The following is an 11,636-nucleotide window of genomic DNA, read 5'->3' on the forward strand; positions in this document are numbered from 1 at the left end:
CCTCAAGATAGGCCCCCACTGCCTTGGCTTTTAGAAAGGGTGTAAAGACACATCTTTTCAATGTAGCTTAAAAAAAGCTTTTACTATTTTGTTTTTATTGTTGCACAGTTCTGTTTTAAATTGTTGTATATCACCTTGATGGCTTTAGCAGATAAGGCGGTATCTACATCAATCATTATCATCACAACAAATAAATATAAGTCGAACTACAGCACAGTAAAGACTTTAGACTTAAACATATATTCCTTTAAACAAACTCATGCATTTCAGGAATATTAGAAATTTAAGTCAGGCAAAAAAAAAGTCAACATATCCTGCTTCTTTCTAGAACAGATACAGGGATACAGGAGGCTTCTACATGTGGCAACATTCGTAACATGTCTGGAGAGTGCTCAATAATTTTGGAGAACAAAAAATGATAGTGAAGGTGGGTGGAAAAGAATTCCCATTGGTTATGGTTGGTTCAAGACCTTTTACCACTCTTATTACAGGGTGACTCCCTTTAATGTCTTTCTGGATACTGGGGCATTTTCAGTTTCTGCAGATAACAATGCCTATGTACAGCAGTTGCTGGGGAACACAGGCAGGAGGGTGCTGATGCACTCCTGTCCTGCTTGTGGATTTCCTGTGGGCAGCTGGTTGGCCACTGTGGGAACAGAATGCTGGGCTAGATGGACCCTTGGTTTGATCCAGCAGGGCTTTTCTGATGTTCTTAACAAGCATAACTAAAGCAGCTCAAGAACAGAGATGTGCATCCTGCTCCTGGCTTAGCAGGCATCCTCGGAACACTGTCACCTTAAGCAGTTGCCTAACCTGTCCTTCACAGCTGAGCTGACCCTGTTACTCGCTAAATTAAGACCACTCTAGGCAAAGCAAGATGTAACTTTCCTGTAGAAAGACTAATGCACACATGTCTTTTTCAGCCGTTACATACACGGCAGGACACTGCCACTGTGTCACAGCTTCTTACGCAGCCTATGTGCAGCACAGCAAACGCACATGCCTAAGGAGAGACCATTACTAAGAGGAAGAGTATTCCCTCTTCCCAAGGTCACAGGTTCAATCCCAAACTCCTCCAGATAACATGTGATGGGGAAACCCTCTCCCTAAGACCCTGGGGAGCCACTTCCTTCCTCAACCTGGTGCTGTCCAGATGTTTTGGGGTCCAATTCCCATCACCCCCATCCAGCCTGGCCAATGGTCAGGGGTGATGGAGGGTGCCGTCCGAAACACCTACAGGGCACCAGGTCAGGGGAAGGCTGAAGTTTACAATACTGAGCTAGATGGCCAAATCACCTGGCCTGATACAAGAAAGCTTCCACTATGCGTGATATACAGGTGGGGTTTCCACACAGGTGGCAACCTCTTAGGGCGCAGTCCTATGCATGTTTAGACGGAGAACACATGGGGCACGCTGGGCGCCGCAGGCCCTTCCCCCGCCTGGGGCACGCCGGGCGCCGCAGGCCTCTTCTCCACGCATAGGATTGCGCCCTCAGTTTTCCCAACCGCCGGCCAAGAATTCGCCCGCCCCAGGGGAGCTGGGAAGGAAAGGGCGTCGCACTCACCTGCGTTTCTACGCTGAGGCGAGCGAGAAGGGTCCGAAGGGGGAACAAGACTCGCTCAGCGCAAGGGGAGAAACCCCACCAAGAAACGTCAACATCCGGCTAACCGGGGTGGGCGGGGCGGGGCGGGGCGGAGGGAGAGAGAGAGAGAGAGAGAGAGAGAGCCCGGAACGCTGATTGGCCGAGAGAGGGACAAGAAGTCGCGCGAGAGTCCAGCTGTTTTTTTTAAATCTACGCCGGCGCGCGCGCCCGCCTCCGCCTCCCCCTCCGAGATTTCTGAAGGCCGAGCCTCAACCGACAAACAACCCCGACGGGAGGGAGGCAGGGAGGCTGTCCGGGCCCCGCCCCCTTCCCCACTCCAATTGTTGTTGCTCAGTCGTTCAGTCGTGTCCGACTCTTCGCGACCCCATGGACCATAGCACGCCAGGCCTTCCTGTCCTGTGCTCTCTCCCGGAGCGTGAGCAAGTCCATATTCATTGCATCCGTGATGCTATCTAGCCATCTCATCGTCTGCCGTCCCCTTCTCCTTTTGCCTTCAGTCTTTCCCAGCATCAGGGTCTTTTCCAGGGAGTTTTCTCTTCGCGTTAGGTGGCCAAAATATTGGAGCTTCAGCTTCATTATCTGTCCTTCCAATGAGCACTCAGGGCTGATTTCCTTTAGGATGGACTGATTTGACCTCCTTGCAGTCCAGGGCACTCGTAAGAGTCTTCTCCAGCACCACAGTTCGAAAGCGTCAATTCTTCGGCGCTCAGCCTTCCTTATAGTCCAGCTCTCACAGCCATACATTACTACTGGGAAAACCATAGCTTTGATTAGACGGACCTTTGTCGGCAAGGTGATGTCTCTGCTTCTTACTATGCTGTCTAGGTTTGCCATAGCTTTCCTCCCAAGGAGCAAGCGTCTTTTAATTTCATGGCTACAGTCACCGTCTGCGGTGATCTTGGAGCCCAAGAAAGTAAAATCTGTCACTGCTTCCATTTCTTCCCCTTCTATATGCCAGGAAGTGATAGGGCCAGATGACATGATCTTAGTTTTTTTAATGTTGAGTTTCAAACCAGCTTTTGCACTCTCCTCTTTCACCCTCAACAAGAGGCTCTTGAGATCCTCTTCCCTTTCTGCCATTAGGGTGGTATCGTCTGCATATCGGAGGTTGTTGATAATTCTCCCGGCAATCTTAATTCCGACCTCTGATTCATCCAACCCGGCATTTCTCATGATGTACTCTGCATATAAGTTAAATAAGCAGGGTGACAATATGCAGCCTTGTCGTACTCCTTTCCCAATTTTGAACCAATCGGTTGTTCCATGTCTGGTTCTGACTGTTGCTTCTTGACCCTCGTACAGGTTTCTCAGGAGACAGGTAAGGTGGTCTGGTACTCCCATCACTTTAAGAATTTGCCAGAGTTTGTTGTGATCCACACAATCAAAGGCTTTAGCGTAGTCAATGAAGCAGAAATAGACGTTTTTCTGGAATTCTCTTGCTTTCTCCATGATGCAGCGAATGTTGGCGATTTGATCTCTAGTTCCTCTGCCTCTTCTAAACCCAGCTTGTACTTCCGGTAGTTCTCGGTTCGCATACTGCTGAAGCCTAGCTTGTAGGATTTTGAGCATCGCCTTGCTGGCATGTGAAATGAGCGCAATGGTGCGGTAGTTTGAACACTCTTTGGCGTTGCCCTTCTTTGGAATTGGAATGTAAACTGACCTTTTCCAGTCTTGTGGCCACTGTTGAGTGTTCCAAATTTGTTGGCATATTGAATGCAGCACTTTAACAGCATCATCTTTTAGGATTTTAAATAGCTCGGCTGGAATACTGTCATCTCCGCTAGCTTTATTGTTACTAATGCTTCCTATGGCCCACTTGACTTCACTCTCTAGGATGTCCGGCTCAAGTTCAGTGACCGCACTATCATGGCTATCAGGGACATTCAGATCTTTCCTGTATAGTTCTTCTGTGTATTCTTGCCACCTCTTCTTAATCTCATCTGCTTCTGTTAGGTCCCTGCCTTCTTTGTCCTTTATCATGCCCGTCTTTGCACAAAACGTTCCCTTGAGATCTCCAATTTTCTTGAAGAGATCTCTAGTCTTTCCCATTCTGTTGTTTTCCTCGATTTCTTTGCATTGTTCATTTAAGAAGGCCTTCTTGTCTCTCCTTGCTATTCTCTGGAACTCTGCATTCAGTTGGGTATATCTTCCCCTTTCTCCTTTGCTTTTCGCTTCCCTTCTTTCGTGAGCTACTTGTAAAGCCTCATCAGACAGCCACTTGGCTTTCTTGCATTTCTTTTTCTTTGGGACGGATTTCGTTGCTGCCTCCTGAACAATGTTACGGACCTCCATCCATAGTTCCTCAGGCACTCTGTCTATCAGGTCTAATCCCTGAAATCTATTCCTCACCTCCACTGTATATTCATCAGGGATATGATTTAGGTCATACCTGAAAGGTTTAGTGGCTTTCCCTACGTTCTTCAATTTAAGCCGAAATTTTGCAAGAAGCAGCTCATGATCTGAGCCACAGTCAGCTCCAGGTCTTGTTTTTACTGACTGTATGGAGCTTCTCCATCTTTGGCTGCAAAGGACATAATCAATCTGATTTCGATATTGACCATCTGGTGACGTCCATGTGTAGAGTCGCCTCTTGTGCTGTTGGAAAAGAGTGTTTGCTATGATCAGCGTGTTCTCTTGGCAAAACTCTATTAGCTTTTGCCCTGCTTCATTTTGTACACCAAGGCCATGCCTGCCTGTTATCCCGGTGATTTCTTGACTTCCTACTTTAGCATTCCAATCCCCTATGATGAAGAGGACATCTTTTTTTGGTGTTAGTTCTAGAAGGTGTTGTAGGTCTTCATAGAACCGATCAACCTCAGCTTCTTCGGCCTCAGTGGTTGGGGCATAGACTTGAATTACTGTGATGTTGAATGGTTTGCCTTGGATTCGTACTGAGATCATTCTATCATTTTTAAGATTGTACCCCAGTACTGCTTTTCCCACCCTTTTGTTGACTATGAATGCTACTCCATTTCTTCTAAGGGATTCTTGCCCACAATAGTAGATATGATGGTCACCTGAATTAAATTCGCCCATGCCTGTCCATTTGAGTTCGCTGATTCCCAAGATGTCGATGTTCAATCTTGCCATCTCATGTTTGACCACCTCCAGCTTACCTTGATTCATTGATCTGACATTCCAGGCTCCTAAACAATATTGTTCTTTACAGCATCGGATTTTCTTTTCACCGCCAGACACATCCACAGCTGAGTGTCCTTTCGGGTTTGTCCCAGCCGCTTCACTCTTTCTGGCGCTACTTGGAAATACCCTCTGCTCTTCCCCAGTAGCATATTGGACACCTTCTGACCTGAGGGGCTCATCTTCCGGCGTCATCTCTTTTAGCCTTGTGATACGTTCCATGGGGTTTTCTTGGCAAGAATACTGGAGTGGGTTGCCATTTCCTTCTCCAGTGGACCACATTTTGTCAGAACTCTCTGCCATGACCTGTCCGTCTTGGGTGGCCCTGCACGGCATAGCTTATGGCTTCACTGAGTTACGCAAGCCCCTTCGCCACAACAAGGCAGTGATCCATGAAGGGGCCCCACTCCAATACCGTTCCACAGATTACCCCGCCCACCTCCACGGTGGCGCGTTTCCCGCCTTCGGGAGAGGGCGCGCGCTGGGCCACGCCCATATTCGCCCCTTCAAGTGGACAGCCCGTTCCCCTCAGCCCGCCCGCGTCGCCTCAGGGGCGCCTGAGGGAGTGGAAGCGCTTTGTTCGCGCCACTGGGTCGTCCGTCCCCCCCCCCCGGCCCCATATTGTTGTCTTAATATGTTTCCCCTCCTGACTTGGGATGCGTTTTTGTGGCCGCCTTTTAGTTAAAAACACACTGCGAGAATCCTAACGAATATAAACAGCGACGATAGTCATTCGATTATTACATTTCAGTTGTTGTTGTTGCTTATTCGTTCAGTCGCCACCCCCAGCTCCCCCAAGGGCGAGTCCGTCACCTCCAGAATGGCATCCACCCACCTTGCCCTTGGTCAGCCCCTCTTCATTCATTCATTCATTCATTTCTATCCCGCTTTTTTCTTCTTCCAAGGAACCCAAGGCGGCATACGTAATCCTCTTCCTCCATTTTACCCTCACAACAACAACCCTGTGAGGTGGGTTGGGCTGAGAGTCTGCGACTGGCCCAAAGCCACCCAGTGAGCTTCCATGGCCGAGTGGGGACTCGAACCCGGATCTCCCGGCTCCCAGTCCAGCACTCTCGCCGCTACGCCACACTGGCTCTCTGAACTGTAGACAGAACTGTACAACTGCAACTGTACACAGTATTCTAAATATGGCTACACCATAGATTTATATGATGGCATTATGATACCTGGCAATTTAATTTACTGCAGCACCCAAATTTAAAGAGAAGGTTTATATTTGTATTATTCCTACAATTTGAGACCTACAACAAATTGTTGTGGCGTAACCCCGGTAGGGATGCTTCAGGAATTTGTTCTTTGCGTAACCCCATACAAAATGTTCTCATCTTGGAGCAACATGCATATCAGAACTTAGCTATCCAAAAGATTTCACACTTCTTCAAATGTTGCAATGCAGTTTTCAGTCTGTGAGTCTGTGACTGGCCCAAAGTCACCCAGTGAGCTTCCATGGCTGAGTGGGGACTAGAACCCAGATCTCCCGGCTCCCAGTCCAACACTCTAGCCACTACGCCACACTGGCTCTTCCTTTTGCCTTCCACTTTCCCTGGCATCAGCATCTTCTCCAGGGCATCCTGTCTTCTCATTATGTGGCCAAGGTACTCCAGTTTTGCCTTTAATATCCTTCCCTCAAGTGAGCAGTCTGGCTTTATTTCCTGGAGTACGGACTGGTTTGATCTTCTTGCAGTCCAAGGCACTCTCAGAATTTCCCTCCAGCACCACAGTTCAAAAGCATCTATCTTCCTTCGCTCAGCCTTCCTTACGGTCCAGCTCTCGCAGCCATAAGTTACTACGGGGAAGACCATTGCTTTAACTATGCGGAGCTTTGTTGTCAGTCTGATGTCTCTGCTCTTCACTATTGTATCAAGATTTGTCATTGCTCTCCTCCCAAGCAGTAAACGTCTTCTGATTTCCTGGCTGCAGTCAGCGTCTGCAGTAATCTTTGCGCCCAGAAAGACAAAGTCTGTCACTGCCTCCACGTTTTCTCCCTCTATTTGCCAGTTATCAGTCAAGCTGGTTGCCATAATCTTGGTTTTTTTTAGGTTTAACTGCAACCCAGTTGCAGTTAAACCTTCCTCCAAAGGTGTGGCAAAGAACCCTTCCGATGCTTTTGTCTTAAAATGCACCAATACCACCCAATAGCCAAAACTCTGGGTGGTTTACAAAGGTTTAGGGTGCAATCCTACTGAGATAGTTGGCAGCCTCTGAAGTTGGAGTTTGCCGAGTATCCAATACAAGGGGGCTGTAGCATAGAGGCGATCCTCGCCTGCGTGCTCCGGCCACCCTGCATTTTTGGCTAGATGGCCATTTTTGGCTGTTTGGCCCTGGCTTCGGGAGAGGAGGCTGCATGACGCATAGGAAGCTGCATAATACAGCTTCCAAGGTGTCCTCCCTTCCCTGTCCCCAGGACCTCCCCCTTTTCCCCGTCTCAGCACTCTGTTTCCGAGTGCAGAGATGTAGCTGGCATGGAGAGAACCATGATAGCCGCAGGGCGGGGAGCATGATTTCTGGGAACCACTTTCGGACCCCGGCCCCAACCTCACTTCCCAGGAACTGAAAAATCCTATGGCCCTCTAGACAGTGGGCATTTCTTTTGTTGTTGTTCAGTCGGTAAGTTGTGTCCGACTCTTGGTGATGCCATGGACCATAGCACACCAGATGATCCTTTCTGCTTTCGTTTTAAATGCAGGATCACCACTGACTCCCTTTACATGCACTTCCTGAGTCTTCCATTATCTTTCATTGATCTCGCTCCTCTTCTTGCGCTTTAAGTCTTTTCAGGGAGGAAACTGAAGCAGAAGAACACAATGGGTTAATTTGATAACTCATTGTCTGCGATCTATTTAAAAACGGAACAAAGGGCATTTAGTGCAGGAGGGTCACGGCATCATGGAAAGAGCCCCCAAACTTCCGTGAAGGAGCAATCTCTGTCGTAGGATAAAAGCTCCATGTGATGAAGCCCAGTGTCTAGTGGCCATGGGATTGCTCCCTCCACATGCAATGCTATCCACGTTTAGACAGAAAAAAGTCCTACAGCTCCCATACTGGCTGGGGAATGCTGGGGGTTGTAGGGCTTTTTTCTGTCTAAACATTCATAGGATTGCTCCTTAAGGTTGTTAAGGCCATCTGAAAGTCACAAAGTAATAAGCTAGCTTTTGGATTTCTCAGAACTCTTCCGCAGCCTTGATGGTAAACCAAATAAAGCAAGGGGTGGGGGCAGATGTTGCTGCAGAAGGAAACGGTGGAGGCCTCTTTGCAAAATGTGAATCTTAAGATGGTGACAGGAGTTTCTTAACACACTGATCCTATGTATTAATTCTTGGAAGTAAGTCCCGGAGAATAGGACTTACTTCCAGGTAAGTAGGTATAGGACTACAGCCTAAATAATGTACTTCATGGCAAGTGCAAAAAAGCATCCCTGGTTGGTTAAAGCATCCTGAGATAAAGAAGCTAGGGGTTTTTTCTCATTGAAAATTTCTTTTTCTGGAAGCAGTACAATGTTCTAGTCAGAAGCACTCTATCCATTTGTTTTAGTAAATCAAGGGAAACGTGTATAATTATTGTTACTAGGCTCATCTCTTTCAGAAATCATGAGCCCCATCTCACCCACGGCAAAGTGTTTTCCAGACTTCCAGTTCTTTGAGATACACACTCACATGCATATTTATCATATGTGTATGCCAGTGCCACCTTCCTCAGAGCATCCATGGCAGTTACCCAACTTTTTCCCTCACAAAGGAAAGGGACAAAACGGATGATTTTCCTGTTTATGTATATGAAGAGAGCCAGTGTGGTGTAATGGTTAGAATGTTGGACTGGGACTCGGGAGATCTGGGTTCTAGGCCCCACTTGGCCATGAAGCTCACTTGGTGACTTTGGGCCAGCCACTCACTCTCAGCCTCACCTATCTCACAGGGTTTGTTGTGAGGATAAAATGGGGAGGAGGACTTCCCGTGATTTGAAATGGGAAACTGGGCAGGAGAAAGTGGTATGTACCCCTCTCCTTTCACATGTCGAAATTCCCCCTCCCAAAGTTGCTTAGTGTTTAAAAAATGGCATCAGAGCTCTAAAACATGTTTGCACGCAACATATGGTTAGTGCCTAAAGGGAGAAGGTGGATTTGAACCCAGGTTTTCCTGGTCTGAATCTGATATTCTGGCTTACTTCTCACCAACAGCAAATGAGATGATAGACCGGTGTTTGGCCTGAACCACTTTTCAGACTGCAGGTAGAAACTCATATGACTGAATACACCTCCATACCAAAACTAAAAATAAAAAATCCATTCACAGAGAAAACAGCTCTGGCCTTCTACAGAGAATAAATGTATTCATTTACATTTATTTCTTTTATTACATTTCTATACTTCCCAGTAACCAAAGCTCTCTGTGGGGTTTACAAGGATCAAAACCATAAGAATACAGTATAATAACATAATATAAACTGTGATATAATATAAAACTACATGGCAGCTTTCCACGTGTAAGGATGAGTTTTTGTGGTGGAGCATTCTAATATGTGAGCCCTTGACTGCGGTCTGACCTCATTTGCTCTTGGTGAGAATTAGGCATGTATTCACTCCAACCATACACGATATATTTTCCAATTGCTTCTGCAATTATCAGTGCTGAAATCTTCTCTGATTTGCCTGCTCCCCAAGATAAAAGAGACATTCCTTATAGATATTTTGATACAGAAGAAGGCAATTCATTTCATTGGACCAACTCTATTCCTCTGACTCCCAGTGCCAGACCAGAGACAGCTCATGAACCTTTAAGATAAGTGTAGAAAATAATAATTTCTCATATCGCTATCACACTAGTGGAGAATGTAGTGAGTTGTGTGAGTTGCGCAAAAAGTAAACCCAGGGGTTGCAACAGAGTGTACGTTGCACCTGTACATTTTATGTTGGTGCAAAGCTGTATCTGTGGACAGCGCTGCTGTGAAAGAAGGGATGTGGTCCTTACAAGTAGGATAGAATGCTAACACCTACAAGCGTTAACACCACTTTTCTGGTACGTTTAAGGCACAATCCTATGCATGTTTAGACAGAAAAAATATCCTACAGTTCCCAGCATTCCCCAGCCAGCATGGCTGGCTGGGCGATGTTGGGAGTTGTAGGACTGGGCTTTAACAACTACACAGCACAAGTTTCTTGCACTGGCACATTGTAGGCACAGTATAATTGTGATTAACTGTGTTGCATGAACACAAGAATGCTTACATACATTTGATAGCTCGTTATCTGTGATCTATCCTGGCTGATGGGAGAAAAATCCTTCCTCAAGCTACCATGCTTCTGGTTTTTGTTTTTAACAGGTAAATTCTTCATTTAATATTCTCAGTTACAGACATTGCACATCCCATACAACTTTTGTGCCACAGGGTGTTCAACTAAGCCAAACACAAGGACGGAGCTGGAGTGAAGGAAACAGTGGCTTGTTCTTCATCCCCACAAGGAAAGGCTCTTGCTACTGTGTACAATGTGGCCTGGGGATTACAGAAGTGTTCTGTGAGCAGGCAGAACCACAGCATCCAGCCTACAGTCCACTTGGTACTAAGGGAAGGTTCAGTTTTGCAGAGATAAACCAATCCAGTTCTGCTTGTGTGTAGCATGGGAAAGAGAGCCACATACCAGGTGGCTCAAAAGTAGGTATACAGTTGTTCAGAATGTTGATGGGAGGGGGAGAGAATGTGTGAGTAGAAGATGTGTGGGTGGAGTCGGGAAGACTGAGTGACAGGGGGTGACAGTTAAATCAGTTAAGTGTAGAGAGTGAGGGGAATGAGGCCCTTAAGTAGGTATACAGTTGTTTAGTTACTTTTTTTACTGATATTGTGAATGATGGCAGCGAACTTGAGTCAAGAACAAAGGAAGTGGATTCTAAAGCAGTAATGGAAGACTGAAAAGGCCGAGTGGGTGCGCACAGCATGGCAAGAGGCATCTGACACTCCTCCACCAACACGACTGACAGTTTATCATCTTAGAGATAAATTTGAAGCAACAGGTGCAGTGGCTAATGCACCGAAATCTGGACGTCCTAGGATGTCTATGACAGAGGAAAATGAGATGAGAGTCGCTCTGACATTTGTGAACAGTCCAAAAAAGTCCACATGATGTGCGTCTAAGCAGCTATCCATACCTAGAACGTCCTTGCAACGCTTAATGTGTAAATTGAAATTGAAGCTGTACTGTCCAAGACTGTTACATGGTCTTCTGGAGGACAACCCAGACCGTCGGTTGCAATTCTGTGAGATGATGTGTAACCAAATCTCTAACGAACCAGACCTTCTTGATAAGATCATCTGGTCAGATGAGGCTTCTTTCAAGTTGTCAGGCCATGTGAACAGGCATAACTGTGTGTATTGGGCAGATGAAAATCCTCATTTGACTATCACATCTCAACTGAACCAGCCAGGCGTCACAGTGTGGGGTGCACTGTCCAGTGAAGGTGTTGTAGGACCAGTTTTCTTTGATACAACTGTGGATAGCAACAATTACCTAAACATGTTACGTGACATGGTAATGCCACAACTCAGAACCAGGGCTAACTTCGCTGAACTGCTCTTCCAACAAGATGGGGCACCTCCTCATTATGCTTTTGCAGTAAGGGACTATCTTGACAACACCTTCCCACAGCATTGGATTGGACGACGTGGCAACATTGAATGGCTGCCATGTTCACCCGACTTAACACCAATGGACTTCTTTTGGGGGGCGCGTAGTAAAGAATAAGGTTTTTGAGAGGAATCCCTGGACAGTGGACGAATTAAAAGAGTTCATCTCGAAAGCATTTATGGACATTGATGTGGACCGGAATTTGTGTCGTACTGTGTGTCAGTGTTCTGGACAGGTTCGAGGAATGTTGCAACATTGAT

At 46.7% G+C, this 11,636-nt stretch overlaps 1 protein-coding gene across 5 annotated transcripts in view; it reads right to left on the reverse strand.

Moving 5' to 3' along the window:
- Positions 1-1,679, reverse strand: part of LRRC28 (leucine rich repeat containing 28) — a 70,248-nt gene extending 68,569 nt beyond the window's left edge. For all 5 annotated transcript variants that reach the window (XM_084817392.1, XM_084817391.1, XM_084817394.1 and 2 more), the window contains exon 1: positions 1,566-1,679. The gene's annotated coding sequence lies outside the window, so the exon portion shown is untranslated. The remainder of the gene's footprint in view (positions 1-1,565) is intronic.
- Positions 1,680-11,636: the final 9,957 nt, after the last annotated feature.

Source organism: Heloderma suspectum, chromosome 11 (assembly GCF_057233095.1).
Source record: "Heloderma suspectum isolate Gila_16-S chromosome 11, 16-S_ref, whole genome shotgun sequence".
Classification (NCBI taxonomy): Eukaryota; Metazoa; Chordata; class Lepidosauria; order Squamata; family Helodermatidae; genus Heloderma; species Heloderma suspectum.